The sequence below is a fragment of the Ursus arctos genome, unplaced genomic scaffold (genome assembly GCF_023065955.2).
Source record: "Ursus arctos isolate Adak ecotype North America unplaced genomic scaffold, UrsArc2.0 scaffold_14, whole genome shotgun sequence".
NCBI classification, from domain to species: Eukaryota; Metazoa; Chordata; class Mammalia; order Carnivora; family Ursidae; genus Ursus; species Ursus arctos.
In genome coordinates, this window is record NW_026622808.1 from 32564873 (window position 1) to 32576892 (window position 12020).

The 12020-nt window shown below is 42.7% G+C and overlaps 1 protein-coding gene across 1 annotated transcript in view; it reads left to right on the forward strand.

Annotated features, from left to right (window-relative positions):
* The first annotated feature begins 5267 nt into the window (after positions 1-5267).
* IHO1 (interactor of HORMAD1 1) overlaps positions 5268-12020 on the forward strand; it is a 40534-nt gene continuing 33781 nt past the window's right edge. Inside the window, exons 1-2 of the mRNA XM_026500830.4 lie at positions 5268-5324; positions 8872-8947. The gene's annotated coding sequence lies outside the window, so the exon portion shown is untranslated. The remainder of the gene's footprint in view (positions 5325-8871; positions 8948-12020) is intronic.

A 12020-nucleotide genomic window follows, 5' to 3' on the forward strand; every position in this document is an offset into this window, starting at 1 on the left:
ACCCCAGTTGCCCCCAGGGCTGCCTTGTACCTGACATCGCTGCAGGAACACTGCTGGAGGCTGGGGCTTGGCTGCAAGGCGGTATTCTTGAGCACTTTCACTCTTGAATTGGCCTCTGTAGTGTCCATAGAAGCCAGCATTGTGCTATAATAAGGCAGGCATGAGGGTGAATCCCTCCCAAATGCTTACCCTGAGTCTCAGACCTCAAGGTCCCCAGGCCAGAAGCCTCTCCTGAGAGCTACTGAGAGAATAAAAAGAATCTGAGGAGAGGGACACCCATCTGTCATCCATCGTTAGAACAGTTGGCCTTGGGATGCCTGGGTGGCTCAGCCGGTTAAGCATCTGCCTTCAAGTCAGGTCATGATCCCAGGGTCCTGGGATCAAGTCCCGCATTGGGCTCTCTGCTGAGAGGAGAGAGTGTTCTCCCTCTCCTTCTGCCTGCCACTCCCCCTGCTGTGCTCTCTCTCTCTCTAACAAATACATAAAATCTTTAAGAAAAAGAAAAAGAACAGTTGGCCTCAGCTGTGCTGGCCCACCTGGGAGGGCTATCTATGTGTAGGGAAAGGGCACCTTTATTTTCCTTTCCCTTTTTTCCTGTCTTCCATCCTTCCCCTCTTTCTTTCATAAGATCCTAATATGAGCTGGAGAGACCATGGTGAAAGGACAGAATTATCCTGGACCTTGTGAAACTTCCTTATGGTGAGGGAGTCAGAAACAACGAATAGGATCAGGGACAAAATAACCTGATGACTAGATCAAGAGTGACAGGGTACAGGAATAGCCCCTCATGACAATGAGGGTGGGACCTGAATATGAGGAGTCATAGCCCTGAGCAGAAAGAAGCTGACCCAAGTTTGTGGCCTCTGGCCATCACAGCAGTTTCCTATACATGACTGAAAAGCCCTTTATCTTTTCATCCCACTGAGGGTTTGGGTTGCCCAACTTGTCTGTCCATCTTTCTATTATCTGTTTAACTTGCTCTCTCTTCAGTTTAGTTCAATATTATTTACTGGGCTGCCTTTACTGCATTCCAGGCACGGGACTGGGCATGGGATATACAGGTAGAAAACAGTCTTTGCCCTCAAGATGTTCCCAGCATAGAGAGCAGTCAAACTCCAGAAGTTTGGGGAGACCAAGCAAAAAACTGGGAATAAATGGGGTGGCTAGAAGACTAGGAGATTCAGCTGGTTAGTGTGAGACCAGGACACATGAGAAAGGACATGGCATCAGAAAGACTAGGTAGGTTCTAGGGGTAACCTTAGAATGACGGAGGGGGAGTGGGAAGTTCAGGGTCCTCCTCCAGCCTGGATGCTGGATGAAATCTTTCTTGCTAAATTTACTCCATGATTCATTCACATTTCAGGTACTACCCCAGGGCCAGGAGCCAAGATTAATTGTAAAGTGCGCTCTTACCCAGGAGCCTACTAAAGCACTTTGCATCTTTCCAGGAAGGAAGTAGAAAAGGCAAACTTTCCTTTTGTCTTTTTGAGGCTATGTCTGAGGAAAGAGAATCTCAGCTTCTTGTTGCTTAGTGACAAAGGGAGGTTGTGACTGCACAATGCTGCTGAGATTGTTGAGACAGTGCCCAGCCTGCTACCCTTTTGTGCTTCCTGCTTGTTTTTACTTCTTTATGAGAGAAATCTGCCCCTCAGCATTAACAGTCTAGATAGAGTCCTTACATATAGAAACATATACTCCACAGTGGAGTGTGATGAACTCATAGTCAATGAAATATCAAAGAATTTTAAAGGTGAATCTTGCATTTTAAAATTGTGTAACCATATTGCCAGGAACATAAATTTAGAAAGCATTCCACAAGATACAGATGTAGTGAAGAGAAGGGCCATAGGCACCCCAAAGTTCATAGCAGCAATGTCCACAATAGCTAAATCGTGGAAGGAGCCGAGATGCCCTTCAACAGATGACTGGATTAAGAAGTTGTGGTCCATATATACAATGGAATATTACTCAGCTATCAGAAAGAACGAGTTCTCAACATTTGCTACAACATGGACGGCACTGGAGGAGATAATGCTAAGTGAAATAAGTCAAGCAGAGAAAGACAACTATCATATGATTTCTCTCATCTATGGAACATAAGAACTAGGACGATCGGTAGGGGAAGAAAGGGATAAAGAAAGGGGGGTAATCAGAAGGGGGAATGAAACATGAGAGACTATGGACTCTGAGAAACAAACTGAGGGCTTCAGAGGGGAGGGGGGTGGGGGAATGGGATAGGCTGGTGATGGGTAGTAAGGAGGGCACGTATTGCATGGTGCACTGGGTGTTATACACAACTAATGAATCATCGAGCCTTACATCGGAAACCGGGGATGTACTGTATGGTGACTAACATAATATAATAAAAAAATCATTAAAATAAAATAAAAAAAAGAAAGCATTCCACAGAGTCAGAAGAAATGTTAAAAGGGTTGATGGTTCTTAGGATAAAATTGCTGCTTCAGAATAAGGTTCTGTCAACTTTTCTTTTAGGAGTCTGTGGCACCTGAGAACACTGGGCAGGTGACTGTTACCAGGGCCCCAGAAAAGAAGGAGAGCATATCAGAGGAGCAAAAGAAGGAGCATGAAAATATCTGACATTGTGGTTCCATTCCAAGCTATACTTCAGCAGATTATTGTCTCTTTCTCTCTCATTTGTAACACAGGGACATGAACAGTTCAAGTTCATCTCTTTCACTAACCAAAAAGAGCTGGCAATCAGCCTCTAAAAATATTCCAATAAAAAGTTGACGAGCAGAAAACATTCAGACCGTGCTGGTGTCCATGATACAACCCTACCAGCCAGAAAAACCACCCTACTATAGTTACCCTGAAGACCCACTCTCACAGGTATTCACAGGTACAAAAAGTTTCATTGCAGCATCTGCATAGGGGAAAAACTGTAAGCAGCTGAATGTTTTACCAATAGGGCAATAGGAAAGATACTTTAATCTACAAATATATATCTTAAAAATTGTGAGTCAAAAAGTCAAATTGTAGGAAAATGCACAAAGTATACCATTTATAACATGATACAATAATGCAAAACAATGCTATATATTATTTATGAATGCAACCATATGAACTAAAAGTATAAAACATGCATAGAAATGATAAGCATCAAATTCAGGATAGAAGTCACCTGGGGAATGGTATCAAGGAAGGCAGAGTGGAGCTTCAACTCTATGTGTTTTTATTTTTCAAAGCTTTATTTAGGTATAACTAACACAATAAACTACACATATTAAGTGTACAATTTGACACATTTTGACCTATGTATACATGTATGAAACATAGCCACTATCAAGGTAGTAAACGTATCCCTCACCCTCAAGTTTCCTTCTGCCCATTGGTAATCCTCCTCTATGGCACTCATTGGTCTCAAGCAACTGCTGGTTAACTTTCTGTTGCTATAGATTACTTTGCATTTTCTAGAATTTTATATAAATGGAACCATTCAATATGTATTCTTTGTGTCTGACTTCTTCCATGCAGGGTAATTACCTTGTGTTTTATCCATGTCATGGTGCCTATCAATCACTCATCCCTTTTTATGGCTTAGTAGTTTTCCATTGTATGGATATGCAAAACTCTCCATATATATACATATATGTATGCATATATATTTTTAATAGAATTTTTAGAGCAATTTTAGGTTCACAGCAAACTTGAATGGAAGGTACAGAGATTTCTCATATACCTTTTGCCCCACATTTGTATAACCCCTCCTATTACTAATATCCCTCACCAGAATAGCACATTTGTTATAACTGCTGAACCTAAAGTGACACATCATTATCCCCCAAAGTCCATAGTTTGTGTTAGAGTTCACTCTTGCAGTTGTACATTCTATGGGTTTGGACAAAAGTATACTGCAATTACATGTATGCACCGTTATACTATCATACAGAATAGTTTCACTGCCTTAAAAATCCTCTCTTTTCCACCTATACATCCCTGATTCTCCCCAATCCATGGTAACCAGTGATCTTTTTACTGTCTCTAGAATTTTGCCTTTTTCACAATGTTATATTAGAATCCTACAGTATATAGCCTTTCCAGATTGGCTCCTTTCAGTTAGTAAAATATATTGAAGTTTCCTCTATGTCTTTTCCTAGCTTGATAGCTCATTTCTTTTTACTGCTTAATATTCCATTGTCTGGATTACCACAGTTCACTTGTAGGGCCCAAAACGCCTCCTCCTAACCAGTAGGAGGAGTCCATTAGATGACTGGAAACAACCTCTGTCAGAGACTTCCCTCACTGTGACCCATAAACTTTGCAAACATAAAAAGACACCCCTAACCCTGGTACAGTTCCCATCTCTGGGCCTGCCCACTCTCCTGTCTTAAACTTAATAAACTGCTCTGTGCTTGCCACTTTCCTTCTGGCTGTCTTTATTCAAGTGGGGATCCTCATGTAAGTCTCTCATGGAGAATTCAAGAACTGAGACCTCCATTCACTCCTCCATTCTCCCACCAGTAACAACATAGCTGGTCTCCTCCTCCTCTTTGAAGGATGATCCAGGAGGCTTCCACAGCACCTCGCTCTCTTGGGTGTCCCTCCTCTGTCCCTGACCGCACCTGCTTGGGGTCCTTTGCTGCTTTTTCCTTATCTAGGCCTCTAAAGTTGTGTGTCCTGGGGCTCAGGGCAATCTGTTTTCCATCCATACTCTTTCATTGGTGATCTCTGTTTCATGGCGTTAAAAGCCATCTATAACCATCAGAGGCAGAGTTCCACAGACCCTTCCTCCCTACACCCTCTGCCCCTGCCCACCCTGCTCTCAGATTGTCTCAGTATCTAGCAGGCCAGGTTCCCTGGACTATTTCTTGCCTTTTTCTCCCCACCAGTCAGCCAGTTCTGTGGCTGCCTCCCAGCGGCTCTCCCTACCAGCTCTTGTTAGGACCTCTTGGGCCCCCGTCATGCCCTAGCCCCTGGGCACCCAGTCCACTCCGCATACAGCAGGATGGGTCAGGTAACTCCTGAGCGGGTCTGCATTGGTGAGGGCATGCTCGGTGGGGTGCGGGTGGCGGCAGGGGTGTGACTGTGGAGGTGAGCGGGTACATCTTGCGAGGTACACGTGGGCCGTGTAGCGGTACGCAATGAGAGGCAGGCCACCTGCGGCCAATGAACTGCTGGTAAAATGGTTAGGACCGTTAAAACCGTTAAAACCGTTAGAACCGTTAGTCTCGAGACGCAGAGGGGGCGGGCCCAGGGGCGGGGCTTAACCCCCATTGGTGAGACCTGGCCCTGGGGGGCGGGATCACGCATGCTCCGGCAACTTCGGCGGGACTGGCGTTGAGGCGAGATCACTGGCGCCCCAGGTGGGGCGCGAGCCAGCCCTCAGAGGTGGAGGCGGGAGGGATTTGGTCAGAGAGGGCAGGGAGGGGAGGGTGGGGCGAAGGTGGGGGGGCTGGGGAGCCATATGGGGCTTTACGCGTAGATTCGGGATTTCCGGGGACCTCGAGGAGTTTCTTGGGACGCTGGCTTGTCCACTTGATCCTTGCCCTAGAGGTTCTAGCCGTTCATTCTTTCCCTGTGACGAAAGACCACTCTGGGTCTTCGAGGAGACTTTACTTTCTGTGCTTATCTTTGGAGAGCTGTTTTCGTCAGTTTCGCGGGGTTCCACAGCCTCTCATCCCGAGTCCGGAATTAGACGCGAGGAAGAGAATTGACCCAGAAAGTCAGGGTGAACAGGAATCCAGGGAAACCGACTGCGATTTGCCTTTATTATTATGCAGTATCCTTTGGAGGCCTCTGGAACGAACACTGAAATGATTTAGTCTAGGAGCCCAGAACATGTCTCCTGGTTGAAAAGAGATGAAGAGAGGATGGCTGCAGGATGTTGGCCCGCGGGACCACAAAGTCTGAGGGACAGGACTGTTGCTTTCTGCGACCTAGTGGAGGAGGCAGAGGGGCACGTAGAGGACCTCACAGTGTGGCTTCAGGATTCTTTGTTGAAAACGGGGTCGGATGGGGGTGAGGGGTGCTCTATGAGACCCTTAGGTTATTCTCTTCAGCCCACACGTTCCTCCCCTGCCTGCCACCTTGCCAGGGCCCGTCCTGTGGAGACAGCCGTGTTCCTGGCATGCAGTTAAACCTTTCCTCTGTCTTTTTTGTCATTTATTTATTTTGGTGGTGGTGGGGGGGGGGAGGGCAGAGTGAGAAAATCCCCAGACTCCCCACTGAGCGCGGAGCCCGCAGGACTCTATCCTCGGACCCATGAGATCACCACCCAAGCCGAAACCAAGAGTCCCACGCTCAACCGACTGAGACGCCCAGGCGCCCCCAAACCTTTCCTCTGCTTTTATGCTTCTTTTAATAGGATTGGGGGATGGGGGGGGAGAACCCTGCCTTTGAAAGTTTGTAATGTGTGCATATCAGTTTTCATTTACCTAGTGTCCTACCTAAGAATGACTACCTCTTTATTACTAGTATACTAGCATCTACAAGGACAGGTTAGGCAGATGGGAATTTAGAAGCCTATGTAGGTAGCATGGAGATAAGTGCACAGAGAACAGATAAACCTGAGGCTGAGCACATCCAGCCCCATGTGGTCCTTATGAAACCTCTTAAGAATAAGTTAGTTTGGAACCCCCAATGTAGTTATTCTAAACGCCAAGCTATATACTGTGTAAATTATTGTCCTCTCTCAGCATATACAGAAATGGAAGATGATAGAGGATTTATCATCTAGATGTAGTAATAATGGTCTTAAATAATGGTCTTGTATTGATGTGTATAAAATTGTCTAGATTCTAAATCTAGAATGAGGAATTTTCACAAGTGTGGATAGAATAAAAAACAGATTATCAAAGAAATAAGTAAATGTAAGAATTCGGAATCCTAAATTTACTTCAATTCTTCCCCTTTCTTAAAATATGTAATAAGTCTGTGGTGATCTAGGGATTTGAAATGTAGTAATTGAAAAAAATCATATATTTTTAAATATTGTGGATACTTGGAAAGTTTTGCTCTCTTGTCCTAATTTAGTTCTCATTTTTAGAAAGATTTGTTTATTTATTTGAGAGAGCACAAGCAGGGGGAAGTAGCAGAGGGAGAAGGAGAAGCAGACTCCCTGCTGAGCGGGGGGTGGTAAGCAGGGCTGGATCCCAGGATCCTGAGATCATGACCTGAGCCGAAGGCAGATGCTTAACCCACTGAGCCATCCAGGTGCCCATAGTTCTCATTTAAAAAAATTTTTTTTAAAACAGTAAATATTTTCTATTGTATGCCAGGCACAATTTCTAGGTTTTTAAGATAGAAAACTAGGTTTTCTGTAGGGAACAGAACACACAAAAATTCCTATCCTCAAAAAGCTTAACATTACATTGTAGTAGGCTTGGGTGTACATGCTGAAATAGACAAGATAAGTTAATAAAATACGTAATGTATTAGAATAATGGTATGCTGTGGAGAAAAAGCAAGGGAGAAACAGTAAATATTGAGGCATTACAATTTTAAACAGATAATTTGAGAGAACATCTGGAGGTGGTGGAGGTAGTTTGGCCTATTATGCCAATATCGGAGGGAAGAGTGAATGAACCAAGTGGAGGAAACAGTATGGGAAAGGGACCTGAAGCTGGTTGTGTGCCCAGCAAGGAGAACAACAGTGAGGAGCCCTGTAAGAGGTATGGAATGGAGTGTTGGTGGGAAAGAAGCAAGGGTAAGGGGAGATTGGAGACACCAAAGATAATCATGGGAACTCTGGCTTGTATTTGAGTAGAGTAGGAGCAGTGGAGAGTTGAGCAAAGGGGCAATATGATCTGGCTTAAGGTTTGAACTCTGCTTCATAAAGAAGACTCTATAAAGTTGGGACAAGGGTGAAATCAGGGAGACCAGTTTGGAGGCCATTCCAGTAATCCAAGCTGGTGGCAGTAGAGTAGTGTTGTCAGATTTAGTAAATAAAAATATAAGACACCCAGTTAAATTTGAATTCGGGTAAACAATATTTTTTTTAGTACAAATGTGTCCCATGCAATATTTGGGAAATTCAGATTTAACTGGGCATCCTATATTTTACCTGGTAAACCTATAATGGAAGGAATGAGAAGTGGGCAGATTCTGGATATGTTTTGAAGGAATTAGCCATAGTATTTGCTGACAGATTGGATGTTTTAAAGCAAAGCACAAACATTAGATTATTTTAAATATTTAGAGAGAGAGAGAGAGAAAGCATGAGCAGGAGGGGCAAAGGGAGAGGAAGAGAGAATCTCAAGCAGACTCCATGCTGAGCGCAGAGCCTGACTGGAGGTTTGATCTCACGACCTATGAGATCATGACCTGAGCTGAAACCAAGAGTCGGACACTTAACCAACTGAGCCACACAGGCACCCCTTGCCTTTTTTTTTTTTTTAAGATTTTATTTTTTTATTTGACAGACAGCCAGAGAGAGAGGGAACACAGCAGAGGGAGTGGGAGAGGAAGAAGCAGGCTCCCAGCGGAGGAGCTTGTTGCAGGGCTTGATCCCAGAACGCCGGGATCATGCCCTGAGCCAAAGGCAGACGCTTAACGACTGAGCCACCCAGGCGCCCCCACCCCTTGTCTTTTATGCTGTAAAAGAATATAGTCATTGAAACTATAGAATTAACCACTCTGGATTTTGCCGATTACATTCCTCTGGTTCCACTTAACCCCTGTATTTTCTGTAAACTGGTTCTTAGATCTAGAAGCTTAACCAGATTAAGTCTCAATATTTTTGGCAAGTATACCTACTTCTTTGGTAATGCTTGGCACCTCCTGTTGAACTGCAACAAGAGGTTCTTACTTTGGTTTTAGCAGCCATTGATAATCATTGCCTAGATTCATTATTTTCATTGGACCTCCAAAATGGTTATAATCTAATTCTACCATTCATTCTGTGTTTATTAGCTGGAATACTTCCATAAAGAAGAACTTTCTTACCATCTATATGTTGGTTACCTTGAGGTACATCTATTCTAGAAAGGTAAGATAAATGATTGATTCTTTTGTCTACCCTACCAGTTTTCAGAATAATAAGTTGTTGCCTATCCTCCAAAGTGACTGATGAGGGTTTAAAAAAAACCATAATTATAAATTTAAAGCCCCTTTAAGTTAGCTCTTCAGTAGTCTTTGGTCCTGGTAGTCTAATTAACTTCTTTGTTCTCTGGGACAACAAGATGTCCTAGACTCATCTCACACATTTCCTGTCCCAGACCTGGTTCCTTTTAGTGGTGAGTGGTATTTTAAGACCAAAAGCTGGGTGTGAATTATTGGCTTATATGTCTTGATCATTTTCTATAAGACTTTAATGTAAAACAAAATGTCCTATTTATTTATTTATTTTAAAGATTTTATTTATTCATTGAGAGAGCACGAGTTGGGGGGTGGGCAGGGAAGAGGCAGAGGGAGGAGGAGCAGACTCCCCGTTGAGCAGGGAGCCCAAGACAGGGCTCATCCCAGGACTCAGAGATCATGACCTGAGCTGAAGGTAGAAGCTTAACCATCTGAGCCACCCAGGCGCCCCACAAAATGTTCTTTTTAAAAATTTTATGTAGTTAGGGCGCTGGGTGGCTCAGTCAGTAAAGCATCTGGCTCTCGATTTCAGCTCAGGTCATGATCTCTCAGACCTGGGATCGAGCCCCACAAGTCCCACGTCCAGCTCTGCGCTCAGTGCAGAGTTGCTTCAGATCCTCTCTCCCTCTCCCTCCCACTTACTCTCTTTCTCTCTCAAGTAAATAAATCTTTTTAAAAAATTTATGCAGTCAAATTTATCAGTGTTTTCTCTTATTACTTCTGAATTTTGAATCAAACTTTTCCCCATGTCCAGGCTATAGAGGAATTTTTCAGCTTCTCTCCTGCCCCCCCGCCCCAGTGCTTTTATGGTTTTATTTTTATATGATCTCTGATCCATTTGGATATTTTGTGGTATACGGTGAAAGGACTAGATTCAGTCTTAATCTTTTTTCATATAGCTATTCAGTTATCCCAACTCTACTTTAAAAAAAAAAAGACTTTATTTAATTATGTGAAAGAGAGAATGAGAGTGTGCTGGGGGGAGGATAAAACGGAGAGGGACAAGCAGACTCCATGCTGAACGCAGAGGCCCACTCAGGGCTCAGTCTCAGGACCCTGATATCATGACCTGAGCCGAAACCGAGTCAGACAGTTAACTGACTGAGCCACCGAGGCACCCCTCAACTCTACTTTCTTTTCTTTTTTTTTTAAGATTTTATTTATTTGAGAGAGAGAGAGAGAAAGAGAGAGCGGCAGGCAGAGGGAGAGGGAGAAGCAGACTCCCTGCTGAGAAGGGAGCCTGATGTGGGGCTCGATTCCAGGACCCTGAGATCATGACCTGAGCTGAAAGCAGACACTTAACTGGCTGAGCCACCCAGGCACCCCTCAACTCTACTTTTTAAAATGTTTTTCTCTCCTCAATATATTTGAGATGCTACCTTTATCATATATTCATATACATTTCCACTTTCAATTAGATCTTTTGTTATGATCTATTCTACTGGCTTGTCTGTCTAATCATGTACCAATATAATGTAAAATTGTAGAAGCTTTATGTTTGTAATATCTGGTAGGGCTGCTCCCCCCCTTTTTTTTCCTCCTCCTCTTTCCTCTTTTCTATTTCAGGATTTTCCTGGCTGGTCTTGCTTGTTTTCATTTCCAAATGAGCATTATAATCAGTTTTTTCCCTGTAGAAAAAAAAATGATGGTATTTTTATTGGGACATTTCAAAGTTATAAATTAACCTAGATAGATTTAACATCTTTGTGATGTTGATTCTTTCTATCAATGAACATGATGTATCTTTCTCATTATTCAAGAATGGTTTATAGCTTTCTTCACATAACTTTTGGACATTTCTTGTTAAGTTTTTGCCTAGGTTTCTTTTTTCACCTTAAAGAGATATAATTGACAAAATTATAATATATTTAAAGTGTATATCATGATGATTTGACATTGTGAAAAGATCTCCCCCATCTAGTTAATTATTACATTCATCACTTTGTAAATCGCTTATTTGTTTGTTTATATATGTATGTGTGTATTTATTTGGTGAAACTATTTAAGTTCTACTCTCAGCAAATTCCAATTATACAGTACAGTGTTATCAACTATACTCACCACATAATTCATTAGGTTCTCAGAACTTATTCATCTTATAGCTAAAAGTTTGTACCCTTTTACCAGTGTCTCCCTATTTCCATCACCCTCTAGCCTTTGCAAACCACTTTTCTACTCTCTGTTTCTATGAGTTTGACCTTATTTTTCCCTTTTCTTTTTTTTTTTTAAGATTCCACATGTCTGTGAAACCATGCAGTCTTCTCTGTCTGGCTTCTTTCACTTAGCATAATGCCCTTAGGTTCCATCCATGTTGTCACAAGTAGCAGACTTTCTTTCTTTCTCATGGCTGAATAATATTCCTCTCTCTCTCTCTCTCTCTCTCTCTCTGTGTGTGTGTATCATACCTTCTTTATCCATTCATCCATTGAGAGACCTTTAGTTTGTTTCTAGATCTTGACTATGTGAATAATGCTGCAATGAACATGGAGTACAGATGTCTCCATGGAGTGCATGCAATGAACATGGAGTACAGATGTTTTCATTTCCTTTGGATATACACCCAGAAGTAGGATTGCTGGATTATATATTGTAGTTCTATTTTTAATTTATTGAGGAAACGCCATACTATTTTTTATAGTGGCTGCACCAGTTTACATTACCATCAACAATGCAAAGTTTCCCTTTTCTCCAAATCTTCACCAATATTAATCTCTTGTTATTCTGATGATGGCCATCCTGTCAAGTGTGAGATGACATCTCTGGGTGGTTTTGATTTGCATTTCCCTGATGAATAGTGATGTTGAGCACCTTTTCAAGTACCTTATGCCATTTGTGTATCTGCTTTGGAAAAATGTCTGTTCAGTTCCTCTGCCCATTTATTAATTGGTTTGTTTGGGTTTGTACAAGTCCTTTATGTATTTCGGGTATTAACCCTTTATCAGCTATATGGTTTGCAAATGTTTTCTCCCATTCCACAGATTGCC